This window comes from Lontra canadensis, unplaced genomic scaffold (genome assembly GCF_010015895.1).
Source record: "Lontra canadensis isolate GAN:19392208 unplaced genomic scaffold, GSC_riverotter_1.0 scaffold43, whole genome shotgun sequence".
In the NCBI taxonomy this organism is placed as follows: domain Eukaryota; kingdom Metazoa; phylum Chordata; class Mammalia; order Carnivora; family Mustelidae; genus Lontra; species Lontra canadensis.
Window position 1 is genome coordinate 15,791,396 of NW_022631037.1, and position 18,966 is coordinate 15,810,361.

The 18,966-nt window shown below is 43.2% G+C and overlaps 1 protein-coding gene across 4 annotated transcripts in view; it reads right to left on the reverse strand.

The window, feature by feature from the left end:
• Positions 1-17,245, reverse strand: part of STAT3 (signal transducer and activator of transcription 3) — a 71,214-nt gene extending 53,969 nt beyond the window's left edge. For 3 of the 4 annotated variants that reach the window (XM_032871669.1, XM_032871666.1, XM_032871668.1), the window contains exon 1: positions 17,039-17,245. The gene's annotated coding sequence lies outside the window, so the exon portion shown is untranslated. The remainder of the gene's footprint in view (positions 1-17,038) is intronic. The other variant, XM_032871665.1, reaches the window with a different exon arrangement.
• Between the last annotated feature and the right edge of the window lie 1,721 nt (positions 17,246-18,966).

Sequence of the window (18,966 nt, forward strand, 5' to 3'; positions counted from 1 at the left end):
AACTAGGAAAAACCAAAGACTGAAGAGAAACCAAGGGAGTATGTTGTCACAGAAGCCAAGAGAGTGTTTTAAGAAAAAGGTGTTCAACTGTGTCCGAAACCACTTAAAGGATGAGCAAAATGGTGGCAGCATCCACTCAATGTGGTAAATGCATAAGTCTTTGGTGACATACCTAGTCCTTCCTTCAATTAGGTTAATGTTTCTGAACCCCAAGACAAATTCACCAAGATCACAAAGGCACTCAAACCACTCTTGCTACTTTTCTCTCTAGAAGAAGCAACCCCCTGGAAGAGTATCTTCTCACTTTTGTCCCTTAATCTGATACATATCCCGCACCCCCCCTCAAAAAAGGCAATTTAAAAGGCCCCTAGAAGGATGATCTCTAGAAATAATATTCTTTTTCCTGAAAAAGATTTGGAAATCTCTAGTATTTCTCCACTATTTCAATATACCTGGGATCAGAAATGTTCAGGTCTTTTTTTTTTAAGATTTTATTTATTCGTCAGAGAGAGAGGGAGAGCGAGCGAGCACAGGCAGACAGAATGGCAGGCAGAGGCAGAGGGAGAAGCAGGCTCCCCGCCGAGCAAGGAGCCCGATGTGGGACTCGATCCCAGGACGCTGGGATCATGACCTGAGCCGAAGGCAGCTGCTTAACCAACTGAGCCACCCAGGCGTCCCAATGTTTAGGTCTTAATGAGGAATCAACACTCTATCCAATGTATGCCATGCAAGGGCAGAGAGATTACGCTAAACATAAAGATCAGTGTTTAGGTCTATCCTCTGAACTACAACCCTCCAGCCAGCCCCATCTAGACCCAGGAAAATCTGAAAATTAAATGTGGGGAGAGAGCGAGGTTAAGTACTTCATTTCCTTGTTCTCAGTGTGCTAACCACAAACATCCCGAAGTTTGTTTCTGTATAAACTTGAACTCTAGGAGAGAAATTTATGCCAATTAAAAACACTTTAAGGGAAGAAAATTAAATATATCGCAAGTATACAAAGAACTCTTAAAACTCTCTGAAAAATAAGAAAACAACCCAATTTAAAAATGGGCAAGGGGCGCCTGGGTGGCTCAGCGATTAAGCCTCTGCCTTTGGCTCAGGTCATGATCCCAGGGTCCTGGGATCGAGCCCCGCATCGGGCTCTCTGCTCATCAGGGAGCCTGCTTCCCTCTCTCTCTCTGCCTGCCTCTCTGCCTACTTGTGATCTCTGTCTGTCAAATAAATAAATAAAATCTTAAAATAAATAAATAAATAAAATAAAATAAAAATGGGCAAAAGGGATGCCTGGGTGGCTCAGTCGTTAAGTATCTGCCTTCAGCTCAGGTCATGATCCCAAGGTCCCGGAATCAAGCCCCGAATCGGGCTCCCTGCTCGGCAGGAAGTCTGCTTCTCCCTCTCTCTCTCCTGCTGCTTGTGTTTCCTCTCTCACTGTGTCTCTCTCTGTCAAATGAATAAGTAAAATCTTTAAAAATAAATAAATAAACAAACAAATAAATAAATAAATAAAAATGGGCAAAAGATCTGAACAGGCACTACCAAAGAAGATATACTACACATGCCAAATATGCATATGAAAAGATGTTCAACTTAATACACCACCAGGAAACTGCAAATTAAAACAATACCTCTACACACCTATTAGAATGGTCAAAATCCAAAATGCTAACAACAAATCCTAGTGAGGGTGTAGGGCAACAGAAACTCTCATTGTTAGTGAGAATGCAAAATGGTACAGGCACTATGGAAGATAGTTTAGCAGTTTCTTATAAAACTAAACATACTCTTGTTTAAAAAAAAATATTTTATTTATTTGAGAGAGAGAGAAAGCATGAGCGAGGGTAGGGGCAGAGGGAGAGGAACAAGCAGACTCCCCACTGATCACAGAGCCTAACCCAGGCTCGATCCCAGGACCCTGAGATCAAAGTCGGACACTTAACTGAAAGAGCCACCCAGGTGCCCCACAACTAAAAATACTCTTAACATATGATCTACCCATCATGCTCCTTGGTATTTACCCAAATTAGCTGAAAACTTGTATCTACAACAAAAACCTGTACACAAATATTTATAACAGCTCTATTCATAACTGCCAAAACTTGGAATCAATCAAAAAGTCCTTTATTAAGTGAATGGATAAACAAATTGTGGAGCATAGATGGAACAGAGTATTAAGCAGCAATACAAAGGAATGGGCCTATCAGGCAACAAAAAGACATGCAGTGATTTGAATGAACGTTGCTAAGTGAAAGAGGACAATCTGAAACAGCTACATACTGTATAATTCCAACTGTATGGTATTCTGGGAAAGACAAAACCATGGAGAGAGTAAAAATGAGCTGGTTACGGTGGTTTGGGGAAGGGATGAATAGGTGGAACACGGGGGATTTTGGGGGCAGGGATACTATTTTATGAGATACTATAATGGTGGACACATTTGTTAAAATCCATAGAATGTACAACAAAGTGAACTCTAATGTTAACTGTGGGCTTTAGTTAATAATAATGTATCAATACTGGCTCATGGGGCACCTGGCTGGTGTGATTCTTGATCTCTGGGTCCTGAGTTTGAAAACGCAGCATTTGGTATAGAGATTTAAAAAATACATACTGGGGCGCCTGGGTGGCTCAGTGGGTTAAGGGTCCTGGGATCGAGTCCCGCATCGGGCTCTCTGCTCATCAGGGAGCCTGCTTCCCTCTCTCTCTCTGCCTGCCTCTCTGTCTACTTGTGATCTCTGTCTGTCAAATAAATAAATAAAATCTTTAAATAAAAAAAAAAATACATACTGGCTCTTCAACAGTAACAAATGTACCACACTAACACAAGATGTTAATAATTGGAGAAACTGGGTGGGGGGAGAGGAGAGGGTGTATGGAAACTCTATACTGCTCAATTTTCCCATGAACCTAAAATGGCTCTAAAATATATATAGTCTATAGGGGTGCCTGGGGGGCTCAGTCAGTTAACATCCCAGACTTTTGATTTCAGCTCAGGTCATGATCTCAGGGTCAGGAGATTGAGCTCCGTTTTGGGCTCTGTGGCAGGCATGGAGTCTGCTTAAGATTCTCTGTCTCCCTCTGCCCCTCCAGTCCACCCCTGTGAGTGATCTCTCTTGATCTTAAAAAAAAAAAAAAAAAATTATATATATGTGTGTGTCTGTGTGTATACACACATATACGTGTATATATACACACACATATATACACACATATACATGTATATATATACACATGTATATGTGTGTGCATGTATATCTATAAAATCTATTAATTTTTAAAATATATGATTTGAGCTTTATGAAAAGGATTTTTGAAGATATATCTAACCTACAAAGCTTAAATTTTATTCCAGATCAAAGATGAGCTATCTCCCCAATTAAAACAAACCTTTCTCTTAAGCCTTCTTAAAATGAATAATATACTTAGAAAAATAAGTTATATCATATACATCATGGTTTTCATGATGTAAATACCCAGAAAAGAACTGATCTTATCCATTAGCGTCTCCATAAGAGCTTATGAAAAGGCTCAATTACTCATGAAATTATAACCCAACAATGTGAGGTGGTGGACATGATTTAGAGAGAGAAAGAATAAATACTTAGAATCACAGCCTTACAGAACCTGGCCTGAAGCATGAATTCACATTGGATGTCCCAGTCAATCACTCAGCCAAAAAGAACCCTGAGGCGGCCAAGATACAGTAACAATTCTATCAAATAGGTTGTTGTTCCCATTTTACAGATAAGGACTGAAATGTCAAGCAATCACAAAGATAATGGTACCGCCAGGACACAAACTTAGAGTCTTCAAATTCCCAGGCTAGTGGAGGCAAATTATCTGTCTTATCTCTAGCATGTGATCTTTGACAAGTACATTCCTCTTCGAATTGGTTATATAAGCAATCATAAGAAGAAAGGAAAATAGTAATTTTACATATGGGGGCACCTGGGTGGCTCAGCCGTTAAGCCTCTGACTCCGGCTGGGTCATGATCCTAAGGTCCTGGGATCCAGCCCTGCATCCGGCTCCCTGCTCCTTGGCAAACCTGCTTCTCTCTCTCCCCCTGCTTCTGCTCCCTCTCTCACTGTCTGTCAAATAAATAAAATCTTTTTTAAAAATACACACTTAGGGGTGCCTGTGTGGCTCAGTGGGTTGAGCCTCTGCCTTCAGCTCAGGTCATGATCCCAGGGTCCTGGGATAAAGCCCCACGTCGGGCTCTCTGCTCAGCAGGAACCTGTTTCCCCTTCCCCCTCTACCTGCTTCTCTGCCTACTTGTGATGTCTGTCAAATAAATAAACAAAACCTTTTAAAAAATGCACACTTAAAAAGAATTTTACATTTATTTATGACATGTAATAAATGAAAGTTAATTTATTATGAAGACATGTGTGAAAGGGTGCCTGGGTGGCTCAGTGGGTTGAACATCCAACTCTTGATTTCAGCTCAGGTCATAAACTCAGGGTCATGAGATTGAATCCCATGCAGGGCTCTGGAGTCTGCTTGTCCCTCTCCTTCCCCTCTGCCCCTCTCCTCTCTCACACTCACTAAAACAATTAAGTAAATAAAATCTTTAAGAAATAGTATTAAAGGAGAGCCTGGGTGGCTCAGTGGGTTAAAGCCTCTACCTTCAGCTCAGGGACTCCTGGGATCGAGCCCCAAATCGGACTCTCTGCTCAGCAGGGAGCCTGCAAGTTCCTTCTCTTTCTTCCTGCCTCTCTGCCTACTTGTGGTCTCTGTCAAGTAAATATAAATAAAATCTTTAATTTAAAAAAAGAAATAATTATTTTAAAAAAAGACGTCTGAAATAGACATGTCTGAAACTTATTATAAAGACATGTCTGAAATTAATCAAAGAAGTCAGAAACTGTCTTAATACGTTTATGTATGGTCTATCAATATAGTAAGACTGAACATTAATCTGGTAAAGTCATTACTTTTTTTGATAGTCATAATCTACCCATAATTAATATTAAAGTCCATAAATACTAAGAAGAGTAAACAGACAAAAAAGAAATACCCAGGGGTCCCGAGATCAAGAGTGATGTGCCCCTCTAACTGAGCCAAATTCTTGATCTTGGGGTTAATGAGTTCAAGCCCCACATTGGGTATAGAGATTACTTAGGATTTTTTAATAGATAAATAAACAAAAAGAAAGGAAGGCAGGGAGGGAGGGAGGATCTCCAAAGCTTTTTTCCTTAGTAAACTACATGCCTACCATTTACCTTTATCTCCAAAACAACAATGATTTCTAAACCTTGTGGACATGACTTTGCTAATCTGAAGAAAGATTTTATGACTTAACAGTTCTTCCGAGCAGAATGTCTCAAGCCAAGGACCACCCACATCAGAATACTTGACTGCTTGTTAAAACAACCCTAGATCTACTAAATCAGACTCTCTGGGTCAAAACAGTAGAATCTTCTTTTTCTTTTTTAAACAAGTGTCCTGGAGGTTCTTGTACTAAAATCTTTAGACCAACAGTTCTCAAACTTTTTGCTCTCAGGACCCCTTTACATCCTTAAAAATAAGAACCTCAAAGAACATTTGTTTATGAAGGTTCTATCTACCAATTATTTACTGTATTCGAAATTAAAACAGAAATTTAAAAATATTAATTCGTTGGGGCACCTAGGTGGCTCAGGGGGTTGAAGCCTCTAAGACCCAGGGTCCTGGGATCGAGCCCCGCATCCGGCTCTCTGCTCCACGGGAAGCCTGCTTCCCCCTCTCTGCTTGCTTCTCTGCCTACTTGTGATCTGTCAAATAAATAAATAAATATTTTTTAAAAATATTAATTTGTTTAAAAATAATAAACCTATTATATGTTAACATGAATAACATTTCTATGAAAAATAACAGTTTCTAAAACAAAAAAATTAGAGGAAAGAGTGACACTGTAAAAGTTTTAGAAATTTCTCTAATGTCTGGCTTAATAGAAGACAGCTGGAGTCTCATATCTGCTTTTGCATTCAATCTGTGGCAGTATGTTGCTTTGATGAAGAAAACTTGTCACACTGGTTGGAAAAGGGAGGAGACTATCTTAATAGCCTTTACAGATAATTCTGGATATTCCATAACACCACACCAAAATTCACAAGTGGTCATTTCTTTTTTTTTTTTTTTTAAGATTTTATTTATTTGACAGACAGAGATCACAAGTAGGCAGAGAGGCAGGCAGAGAGAGAGGAAGGGAAGCAGGCTCCCCGCCAAGCAGAGAGCCCAATGCGGGGCTGGATGCAGGGCTCGATCCCAGGACCCTGGGATCATGACCTGAGCCGAAGGCAGAGGCTTTAACCCACTGAGCCACCCAGGCGCCCCAACAAGTGGTCATTTCTTAAAGATCAGACGCAATGTGGATTGCATGCCACTGGATCTCAATTAGCTTTTCATTCTCAGCTGCAATGAGATCCACTAGTCTATCCAGCATTTTGAACAGAATGTTTTCCCAAGCATGATCTAGTCATGTTGTGCATTAATCATCTGGAAAACACTATCTCAGAGACACATAGACCTTCCACATGTCGGCACATTTCATTATGAACTATCAAAAAATCACATCTGTTTTACCATAAAAACAAATTCCATTCGTTAATATGGGAAAGCTGTCAAACTCACAATTTTTTTCCCATGTTTTCTCAAATTCTAATTTTCACTCAAAAGCTTCAATTTTATCATTGGCAACAAATACTGCCAGCCAGTTGTTTCCTGGAAGAGACAGCTTCTCTTCTTTCATTTTTGAGGAAATGTCTACCAACATCCCAGCTGGTCTGTCATTTTTTCACAGTAAAAACAGTTGTTTCAAGAAAAAACGGAGCTAGTTTGAGATGATAACTGAAAATGTTCCCACAAGAGCTCTCCCCTGAGACAACCATCATACTTCCGTGATGTAGCAGGGAAGAGCTCTTGTGGAACATTTCAGTTATCATCTCAAACTAGCTGCTTTTTTCTTGAAAACATTGTTTTGTCTTTAGATTCTGCAGCCTATGGCTATCATTAGGAGATTAAATAAATTATTAAAATTTAAAAAAAAAACACTTAAAAGAAAGGGGCACCTGGCTAGCTTTGCCAGTAGAGCATGTGACTCTTGATCTTGGGGTCATGAGTTTGAGCCCCACCTTTGGAGGGTAGATTATACTTAAAAAAGAAAAAAATCTAAATAAATTATGGCATCCATAGCCTAGAATATTGGGCAGATCTTAAAAAACACTAGACAGGGGGCGCCTGGGTGGCTCAGTGGGTTAAAGCCTCTGCCTTCGGCTCAGGTCATGATCTCAGGGTCCTGGGATCGAGCCCCGCATCGGGCTCTCTGCTCAGCAGGGAGCCTGCTTCCTCCTCTCTCTCTGCCTGCCTCTCTGCCTGCTTGTGATCTCTGTCAAATAAATAAATAAAAATCTTTAAAAAAAATAAAAAACACTAGACAGGGGTGCCTGGCTGGCTCAGTTGGAAGAATATGTGACTCTTGATCTCACAGTTATGTTTGAGCCCGAGGTTGGCTGTAGAGATTACTTAAAAATACAATCTTAAAAACAAACACACATAAAAACATGAAAAAAACATATTCACATGGAGGGTTTACTAAGATAAACAAAGTGACAAAAAGTAAGATACAGTTATGTGTATAATGTACTATATTCTTTGGAAAGGGAAAAAGGAAATAATATGTTTGCCTGCATACAAATGAAGTCACTCTGAGAATAAAAACTAGGCTACTAGCTGTCCCTGGAAAGAGAATTTAGAGGTAAAGTAAAAGGAAAGCCTTCCACTTACTACTAACTTTTTGTACTGATTAAACTTTTTCTTTTTTTTGTTTTCCTAAAATATTACTTTTACGATAAAGAAAGCCGGAGTCTGGAACCGAAAAACAAAACTGATATATTCTTGCAGCAAATCTGTGGTTAAGACTAGCTAGCATTTATCTTTCCTACGGGAAAGGGGAAGTAGTTTAATCCACAGACTGTACGGTGTGTGGGTTTTCTCTACCCGCCACCTCCAACCTCCTTCTCCCTTACTCAGAAGATATTCTCACTGGGTATATAAGAATGATACTCTCATTGTAAAGCTTAGGGTAAACTAAGGCAGAAGTCTATAGAATCACACAGGGCACTTCTACCCAGGACACCTTGGATATTTCTGTAGAAAGATTTTAATGATTAAGCTTTATTTTAAGGGGTGCCTGGGTGGTTCAGTCATTAAATATCTATCTGCCTTTCATTCAGGTCATGATCCGGGGATCCTGGGATCAAGTCCCACATTTTGCTCCCTGCTTGGCGGGGAGCCTGCTTCTCTCTGTCTCTCACTCCCCCTGCTTGCGTTCCTGCTCTTGCTCGCTCTCTCTGTCAAATAAATAAGTAAAATCTTTTTTAAAAAATAAGCTTTACTTTTTAAAGCAGTTTTTAGGTTCAAAGCAAAATAGAGTGAAATTGAGCAGAAAGTACAGAGTTCCTATAAACCACCCACCCCCGACCCCAACAGGCACAACCTCGCCCATTATCAATGTCTGGCACCACAGTGGTACATCAAGAAACAGGAATTTCAGAGGGCTCCATGAACCCAATATTCTCCAACAGTTATTAGGACCTTAAGGTGCCCCACGTGCTCCTCCCTAGTTACAGTCCACTCTTATGCGCGTAAATGCAAAAGGACAATAACACATAGTATTAAGAACAAATACTGAGGGGCGCCCGGGTGGCCCAGTGGGTTAAGCCTCTACCTTCGGCTCAGGGTCATGATCCCAGAATCCTGGGATTGAGCCCCATATCCAGCTCTCTGCTCAGCAGGGAGCCTGCTTCCCCCCCCCCCACACACACCCCTGCCGCCTGCCTCTCTGCCTACTTGTGATGGCTTTCTCTGTCAAATAAATAAAATCTTTAAAAAGAAAAAAAAAAGAATAATGATATTTGTGAGGCACCTGGTTGCTCAGTCGGTTGAGTCTCTGACTCCCGATTTTGTCTTGGGTCATGATCTTGCAGTTATGGGGTCAAGTCCTGCATGGGGCTCCATGCTTGGTGAGGGGTCCGTTTGGGATTCTCTCTCTCCTTCTCCCTCTGCTATTCTATCTCCTTCTCTTAAAAAAACAAAAACAAAAACAAAAAAACCCCAGGAGTTCCTAAACAGAATGCAGTATCTGTTCAGAAAAAAAAAAAGGCGGGGGGTGCTGGGTTCCCTCTCTCTCCGTTAAGAGTCAGTTAAGTGTCTGACTCTTGGTTTCGGCTCAGGTCATGATCTCAGGGTCTTGAGATGGAGCCTCACCTAGGGCTCTGGAGTCTGCTTGTCCCTCTCCCTCTGCTCCTTCTCCTCACTCTCTCTCAAATAAATAAATAATTTTTTTAAAAAAGATTTTATTTGGGGTGCCTGGGTGGCTCACTCATTAAGCATCTGCCTTCGGTTCAGGTCATGATCCCAGCGTCCTGGGATCGAGTCCCCACATCGGGCTCCCTGCTCCAAGGGAAGCCTGCTTCTCCCTCCCCCACTCCCCCTGCTTGTATTCCCCCCTCACTGTCTCTCTCTCTCTAATAAATAAATAAATTTAAAAAAATTTTTTTTCAAAGATTTTATTTATTTATTTGACAGAAAGAGAGAAATCACAAGCAGGCAGAGCAACAGGCAGAGAAAGGAGGGGGGTGGGAAGCAGGCTCCCTGCTGAGCAGAGAGCCGGATGGGGGGCTCGATCCCAGGACCCAGAGATCATGACCTGAGCTGAAGGCAGAGGCTTAACCCAATGGGCCACCCAGACGCCCCTAAATAAATAAATAATTTTTAAAAAGAATACTGATACTTGGCTCCAGAACACTTTAATTATTCCACCTCCCCCTATGCATAAAAGTCACCATCCTAATTATGTTTGATTTTAGTTAATGTTTCAATAAATTGGCTTTCCCTAAACATACTGATAAAAAGAAGCCCAAATACCAAACTGATTTATCAGACAAAATGAGTCTAAGATTAAATATTTACCATATCTAAGCCACAAGTAGGAAAAAATAAATTCAAAGGCTATTTTAATGCTAACTCAATGCAACATTGCCCTCTGTTTGGTTTATAAGAGAGATAATTATACAGCTAACATCTGGGTTTGGGGGTTTTTGAGGATTACCCTGGTGGGGAGAGAAGGGGAGAACAAAGGAAAGTCTTACGTTTTTCATTCTGTCATAAAAACAGCATAGGCTAAATAGCAAAACAAAAGTACATTAGAATAGATTCGAAAAACATGCATTTTAGGAAGCTTTCACCTAAGCAGGTGCTCAAATTCAGACTCAAATCCTCCATTTCTCATAACCAGAATGAGTGGTCAGGATACCGAAAACTAATAAAATCAATCAACAAAGCGGGAAAGCAGGTGGTTAACACCAGGCGGGGCAGGGTTTTCCTAAATTGAGCTCACCTTCGCTAATCTAAATCAGTTTTCAGAAATGGCTTTTACAAAAACTACCCAAACATCCCCCTAATAATTTGTACTCCTCCTCCACAACAGGGAAGCCATTTATCTACCAGAAGGTTTACTTTCTCTTTCAAGCTCCGCAGGCTTCCTCCTGCCCCACATACTCGCTAGAAGCAATGGGGCGGCCCTACTTTCCTGGCTTCTCGGATCCCGAACTGGAGAGCTAGTGTGAGAAAACCTGTTTCACGGAGAAGCTGAGTGGTTCTTCTTAACCGCAAGACTATTTTGAATACAGATGCACTTTGCAAAGGAAAGTTACAGGACAAGAAAATAATGCTCTACTCCTCGGGTAAAAACATACGCACTTAAACACACACACACACACACACACACACGGACAAATCACCAAAACATACGCACTTACACACACACACACACACACACACACACACAAAAGGACAAATCACCTCCTAGCTGCAGACAAGTCATTCATTCCCCTTGGGAGGCGCCACACACACCCCAAAACAGTATGCTGCCCCACCTTCAGAGCCCGACTCCTCTCCCCCTCAAACCTTCAACATCCTGTGTACTTTCTGGCATTAGGAACTCCAAGGGGCTGTTCAAATTCCTAAGGGGTAATACATTTTTAATGCGTCGACTACTACTTAAAATAAATGGCCCACAATCAGAGCCTTTGGAAGATGGAGAGAGACCTGTCACAAGGGCATTCGTGTAAACAGGAATTTACGGGTTGCCTATTCCTTTTACGTGACAGCCTCCATCTCCTCCACCACAATGTAAATCCCCCTGGTCCCTATTCATTTAGTTTTTTCCTATTAGGTTAGAATTTCCCAATTACTCCTTCTTTCCTTTGGGTCATTAATGGCCCCCATGAATCATAATTTGTCTGACTTTAGGTGGATAGATACTGTAGTTTTTAATAATATTAATTATTAGCATTCAAATTTTAGCTATCTGCCAGGCACTAGACAAAGTACTTTATATGCATTATCTCGTGGGGTCCTTGGCTAGCTCAGCCCATAAGGCATGAGACCCTTGATCTAGGGGTGCTAAGTAGAAGCCCCACATTGGCCGTAGAGCCTACTATAAACAAACAAACAGGGGCACCTGGGCAGCTCAGTTGGTTGGGCAGCTGCCTTCGGCTCAGGTCATGATCCCAGGGTCCTGGGATGGAGCCCCACATCAGGCAACTTGCTCAGCAGGGAGCCTGCTTCTCTCTCCCTCTGGCTGCTGTTCCTCCCACCCCACCCCGTCTTGTGCTCTATCAAGCAAATAAATTCTTTAAGACACATATACACAAATACAAATATACACACATTATCTTGCTTAATCCTCACAACTTCCCAGCAACAAAGCCTGGTATCTGTATTTTATGGCTAGAGAAACTGAAGCCAGGAAGTTAAAGCACTGACCTTGCAAGGTCTAAGAGGGGCTGGATTCAGGATTAAAGCCCAAGGAGTCTGACCTCACAGTCCATTCTTTTACTTCCCATAGCAGCTTTGGCTCATGAGACCCTCAAACACATGGCCCAAGCATTTCGACAGTACAGTGTTAGCTTAGGAATGCTCAAAATAAGTTCCTTGTCCAATGGAGTTATAAAGCAAGCCAAAGGTCAGACAAAAGTTCAGTGATTAGGGGCGCCTGGGTGGCTCAGTGGGTTAAGCCTCTGCCTTCAGCTCAGGTCATGATCTCAGGGTCCTGGGATCGAGCCCTGCGTCGGGCTCTTTGCTCTGCAGGGAGCCTGCTTCCTCCTCTCTCTCTCTCTCTGCTTGCCTCGCTGCCTACTTGTGATTTCTCTCTGTCAAAAAAATAAATAAAATCTTAAAAAAAAAAAAAAGTTCAGTGATTAGAAAAGTCATTTATTCTTATGGGTGGGGGTAGCAGAAAGAAAACCCAGATAATCCAAACCTTATCGTATTTTGGGGGGTAGATTTGCCTTCCTTATTGTTTTTTTATTAGGCTATTAGAAAGAAATTTGCCATAAATATGTCCAAATTGGGGCACCTGGGTGGCTCAGTGGGTTAAACCTCTGCCTTCAGCTCGGGTCATGATCCCAGGGTTCTAGGATCGAGCCCCGCATCCGGCTCTCTGCTCAGCGGGGAGCCTGCTCACTGCCCACCCCCCGCCTTCCCCCCCACCACCTGCCTCTCTGCCTACTTGTGATCTCTGTCAAATAAATAAATAAAATCTTAAAAAAAAAAGTCCAAGTTAAACTGGTAAGTAGAAAAAGGTGCAAAAATCTGGAGATACACATACCATTAACCATTAATACAAATATTAACAGGATATATATATATATATATGTACATACATATATATATATAAAATACATGCAGCTTATAGTTCTACAAATTTAAATATTTTGTAACAGCATATATTTCTTTTGTAAGCAAGACCAAACAACTTGATGACATGTGAACCCAATAAGGAACAGAAAAGAAGGGGGAAGAGCCACAGCTCAGCAGCTTCCTCTCCCCTCAGTTCAGTCCTCCTAAATTAAGAACCTACACTTGTAGCTCCCCAGACACTCTCTGCTGTTTTAAGCCTCTGCACATTCATGTTCCCTGGCCTTGAATGCAACGTTCACCACTCAACGTCATCAGGAGAACTCCTATTCAGACCTACAAAACACAGGTGTTCCGACCTGATAAAGACCCTTTTCATAGGTGTTCTGACCTGATAAAGACCCTTGGTCATAAAGCCTTTTTCTCACCCCTAAAGAGAATGAATCTCTTTTCTGGGACATTTAATAAGAACTTACATTTATGGAGTTCTTATTGTGTGCCAGGCATTATGCTAAGCATTTTACCTGTATTTTCTCATTGCATCTTCAATAGTTCTAGGAGATAGGCCCTGTTACCCTCTACCTTTACAGATAAGAAACTGAGACTCAGGCTCTGAGGCGGAAGTAGCAGATCCAAGATCTGATCCCAGACTTGTCTGACTCCAGAGCATCAAATGTGAACCTCTTATCCTGTCACCTCCCCTGCCCTGTTTCCATACTAAAGCAACACACACCCTGGTCTGCATCACGCCTCTAGATCCGTGAAAATAGGAAGCATATTTCATTACCCTTGGATACCGCCAACCACAGTAATTGGCTCTCAGTATAAAATGTCTGCCAATAATTAATTAATTAAAACAAAACAAAATGAAATAAAATGTTTGCCGGCCTGATCTAAGAGTTGTGACAATCCTAACATAATGAGAACTGAGCAGAATAGAAATTCATTATTCCACATACTGCTCCCTTTAAGAACTAGAGACATTTCAAACAACTGACCATCAAAGTACCATCTGGCCATCCGGACTAAAGTACACCACAGTAAGCGGAGGTTCTGAGAGACAAACATGTTAACTGGGATATTAATCCTTTTCACCATGACTGACAAAGTGTGAAAAGGCCGGGCAAAGTCATCCTGCTGGATCTCACCAAGGTTGCTCTAGGAACCAGGACTTCAAGATTTGGGGACATCCTTCAAGTGCTCTTTTGGAGGTTTTTATGAATGACCCAAAAGTTACAGTAGAATTGTTTAAATATGGAAGACATAAAATGTAAGTGGCCATTTACAGCCAATCAAAAATCCTAAAAGACACTTCTGCACTTAAACACACAGATCTGTTAAGTCAGAATACTTCTCTGGGTGCTGGCCCAATTTATAAGCTCAGCCCCAAGGACAACTCCCCTAGGGAAGATGCCATGTGCACTGATCTACTTTGTACAATTTAACCAATGCCAGGCACGTGCCCAACACACAGGAGGCAATCCACAATTAAACACCAATACTTGGCCTCTCACATCTTTGAAAAGACAAAATCTGAAATTCCATGGTCTGGACTCAAGGCCTCTTATGAGTAGACACTCCTCCCCTACTTACCTTCCTAATCTACCAGGATTTTGTTCCTACTGTACCACCATACCTCCTCACCCCTGATTCTTTACACCTATCAAATTCCAGCTATTATTTGGGACCCAGATCAAATCTCTCCTTTGGCAAGAAGACTTCCTAGACCAGGACAATGGAAATGTTCTATAGCTATGATACTTTTATATATTTTTAAAGATTTTATTTATTTATTTCACAGACAAATCACAAGTAGGCAGAGAGGCAGGCAGAAAGAGAGGGTGAAGCAGGCTTCCTGCAGAGCAGAGAGCCCGATGCGGGGCTCCATCCCCGGGCCCTGGGATCATGACCTGAGCCAAAGGCAGAGCCTTTAACCCAATGAGCCACCCAGGCGTCCCAGCTATGATACTTTTAACATGTAACAGCTACCTCGTTGAATGGCACAGATTTAAGGTCTCAGCACCTCTTTAAGGACATGTTGTTCTACAGGGATAATGCATTTATCAAGTCCCCTCAGTGGACTGCAAGTCCTGTGAACAAAGCCTCTGATTCTTCATGGCAACTTTCACAAAGTCGCAAAAGGCAAATACGTGTTGATCTGTACAACACCTCAGGGGAATCCATAAGGTAAAAAAGATGCTGGACTCAGCATCTGGAATGCTCACTACCTCGGCCCCATCTCACATTGGGAAGTTAAGAGAACCAGAGCCAGGGAGGAGAAAGCAACTTTCTAGAGACACGAATGATCACTGATCAAGCCACAAGGCACTCTGGATTAAACTGCATTTTTCTCTCTCTCCATTAGCAAATAGCTAAATTCTGACGACAAGTTACACTAACTAAAAAGTTTGTGACTTCCCAAGTTAGACACAGCAGACGAAAAAATAACCTAAGCATACCCTGTTTCTACTTGTTTTTGTACCTGTACTGGCTATCTCCTTTGGAGTCTTAACAGCCTAATGGTAGTATTTCACTGTCCAGAGAGATGTTAGAATTTCAGTTGACACTTTTCCCAGCAGGGTCCGGACTCACTGTAAATCAAGAACTAATACTTAACATAGACAGGACAAAATAACACAAAATATACCAAACGTATGAGTTCCACCACTATGACATTCTGCTGCCTTGGGCAAGCGCCTTGTTCCTTTGGCCTCAGTTTTCTTATCTATAAAATGGGGATAATGTCATGTGAACTATCTACCCGTTGTAGGGCAAGTCATAGCCGTGGATATTTCTAAACAGTTACTCTTGCCAAAAGTACTATATACAGAAAGAAAAGATCCGTGAATTTGCTATTGGCTCTCCGTGGTGGATATGCTAACGAATATATAGACTTTAAGATCAACCCTCTAATATCTAATTTTTTCCCCCGGTATTCCAGACTTCTTTTCTCCACCCCACTATGCAAATGTCTGAGCAAAAATTCTGCTAGTATACCAGTCTGGCACATGCAACAAGGAAATAAATGTGTCGACTCAGGGAACAAAGACATATTTAATATAGAACAGAAATTTGGCTGAATCAAGTCGTAACAGTCTAAATCCACATACGGAAGACTGAGATGATTTATAGTTCTGATTTATTCCAACCAATGCTTTATCAGCAAAGCCAGCCAAAAAGTTACAAGCCATACACAGAATATAGCCTATAGATGCACACGTGATAAAATCCGGCAGATACATATTATGTACATTTTTATTTAAAAAAAAAAGTGTGTGCCAATACCAGACACAAAGATGTGCACTAAACATGGAAAAAAGCAACTTGGCTGATGGTGTGAATTTTGCTAACTTAAGCCCAACCACACCCCCCAATCACAGGTAAAGTTTGCACACAAGGCTTTGCCAAGGCCAGCCTGTCTTTGTTTCCCTCTGCGTTTACCCAAGATCTTGGCTCTGAGACAGAAAACTCCCACTCTCGATTGGTTCATTCTGTCCTATGCAATTAAGCAACACCACGATCCAGTAAACGCGAGGGCTCAATTATTTATCTTCTGGCCAAGTTTACCAGGTGTTTATAAAAGAACAATGTCAAGGAAGAAAGAAGTTTATTTCTCTCTAGAACTGGCTTGATGGAGGTTTTATTTTGCTTTGTTTTGTTTTTAGAAGGGGAGGAGAGAAGCAAGGTTTAATGTATGGGGGGAAAAAAAGACGGGAGGTAATTTTAAAGAGTACAAGACTGTCAATTTCCCTACAGGAAACTTGATTCTTATGCAATAATCCTACCCACAACCAACCAGCCCGTGGAGCTGCAGGGGGGAGACACCTATTCCTACCTCTAGGAGAGAGCACAGGGCAAGGCCGAGGAATTGGCTCAGCCGGGCGCCGCGGGGGAGAGGGGAGAAAGCTCTTTCCAACACCCCCACCCCCCTGCCCGTGATCTCTGCCTGCGTGACAGTTGCTCCTGTTGCCGGAACGTCCCCAGAGCCTCGGGGAGCAGGAAGTCGGGGGGCTGTCCCTCACTCCTACCACCCCCACCCTGAGTGCTTTCGCCCCACTGTCCTCCCCCTTGAGCCCGTTTTCTCTCTTCTTCGGCGTCTGCCCTTTCTCCGAAGAACGAAACTTCCTTCCAGCGCCCCCTGTCCCTTCAGAGGCCCGCTCCTGTCATCCCGGGAGTTGTCCCTTCAGTTCAACCCTGGCGTCTCCACGTATTCGCCCCCTCCCCCGCCCCACTGAAGTTTCCATCCGCAACTCCCCCAAACACCGCAGAGGCTCCCAGCCCCTCCCGCGCCCCCCCCCGGGATCCCCAGGCCTGGGGGCCGTCGGGGAAGGCGGCCCCACCCTTCACCCCCTTCACCTGTTTCTCGGGCTCGGGCCCGATAGACCGGGGCTGCGCTTGCGCCGGGGTGCGGGCGGCGGGTCTCCCTCAGGCCGCAGGGCCTCTCCTGGCAGACGCGGAGAGAAAACGCGGAGCAGGGGTGCTCGTCAAGGATCCGGTTCGGGCTCGCTCGCTCCGCGGCGACGTCGGAACCCCAGACTCCCCCCTCCCCGTCTACGCCGCGGCAGCTCCGGAAACCGCTGAATTACAGCCCCTCCAGCCAATCCCCGCCCAGCCCCAACTTGGCAGGGACACGCCGCTTCTGCATAATTCATGAGACTGCCAGTTTCCCCGGCCGCCCAGAGGCACTGGTGCGTGTACTGTACTCCCGAAGCCCCACCCACTGGCCAATGAGGAGAGCCCCTGGGGAAAGGGCGGGGACAACAGTAGACTGGGAACGCCCCTGTGCTGGCTGTTCCGAGCACTAAGTATCCCTCCCTCCGCCACAGCAGAGGGGGAGCCGCGGCCTTGGGCACAGAAACCCGGGGGGAGGGAGGGAAGATGACCGGAATGTCCTGCTGAAAACTCAGCTGAGTTCCTGGCAATGCGTGACGTCAGGACACTTTAAATGCCCCTGATGCGGCTCTCTTCAGCCTGCTCTCCCTTTCCCAGCTTTTGGTACCACGTGGGGTCGAGGTTGCAGGCCACTTACCACGTGGGAATCAACCAGTTAGACAGTCCCAGGTATCGCCAGATCCTCAGGGGCCCAGCGCCAGAATTGGGTTTCTGGGGACAGCAAAAAGAACATGGGTGACACCCGCCTGCTTTGAACTTCAGTTTCTGCGTGAGTCGGGACACACACACCCGGAAACATGACGTGGAAATAGAGTAATTACTAGAGTGCGTGGGGAGAGGGTAGTGGATTTAACCCTGTTCTCCGTTCCGTCGCTTCAAGCATCAAACGCCAACGGCTCGCATATTGGCGGGTTCACAAAAAGGCAGACGATAAAGCATGTGAAGACTGACAAACACATTATTTTTATAAGTCTGAGCCGAAAATACTTGAAATTGCCTGCCTTTTTCTTCTTCGTCTAGTCTACTTCGATTGCAAATTTTACTGCATTGAAGCCAGTAGTTTATAGGAAATGTAGACATTTTACCTTACAAAATAGGGGATGTACCTTGCATAATGAAATGGGAGGGGGTGCCCGCTGACACTATCAGGATTTTTTAAAATAACAGCTATTAATATTCGTGTTTATTGTGTTTACTACAAAACGGTATAAAGATGAGATCTAAACAGGGCTCCTACGACACCATCCAGATAACCCCTGATGAGTTTTCTCATTTCTTTTTTTTTTTTAAGGTTTTATTTATTTATTTGACACAAAGAGAAAGAGAGAGAGAGAGCACGCAAAAGCAGGGGGAGCGGCAGGCAGAGGGAGAGGGAGAAAGAGAAGCGGGCCCAGGACCCTTGGGATCATGACCCAAGCTGAAAGCTGATGCTTAACAAATTGAGCTACCCAGGTGCCCCAATGAGTTTTTTTCAATGAAACTTTTCATTTCATGGTTGAGTGAAACATGTTCATGTTTCAAAAACTGACGTAGTTCAGAAAAGTCAAAAATTAAAAATGAACATCCATCACCTTCTGGTGAGAAAATTCTCAATTTCTGGTGAGAAAATCAATGGCTTTAACTTTTGGGGGGCAGGGGTAAGGGTGTCACAGGTGCTTCTGAGAGTCGGCTGGAGACTATGAATTCTACCCCCAAGAAATCAGCAGCATAACTTTTACTCATCGATGGTTCCCCAGATACCTGAAGCCTAGCCAGACTCCAGATTTGGATCTTTGGACCAACTTAAATCCAAGTTGAGAGAAGGTATCTGTAGCACAATTGGTAAAAGTCCCTGGTGGTGGAATTGATTTTCCCATGCCCTTCTGCAGACCCAGCCCAGTCCCAGTGTGGAA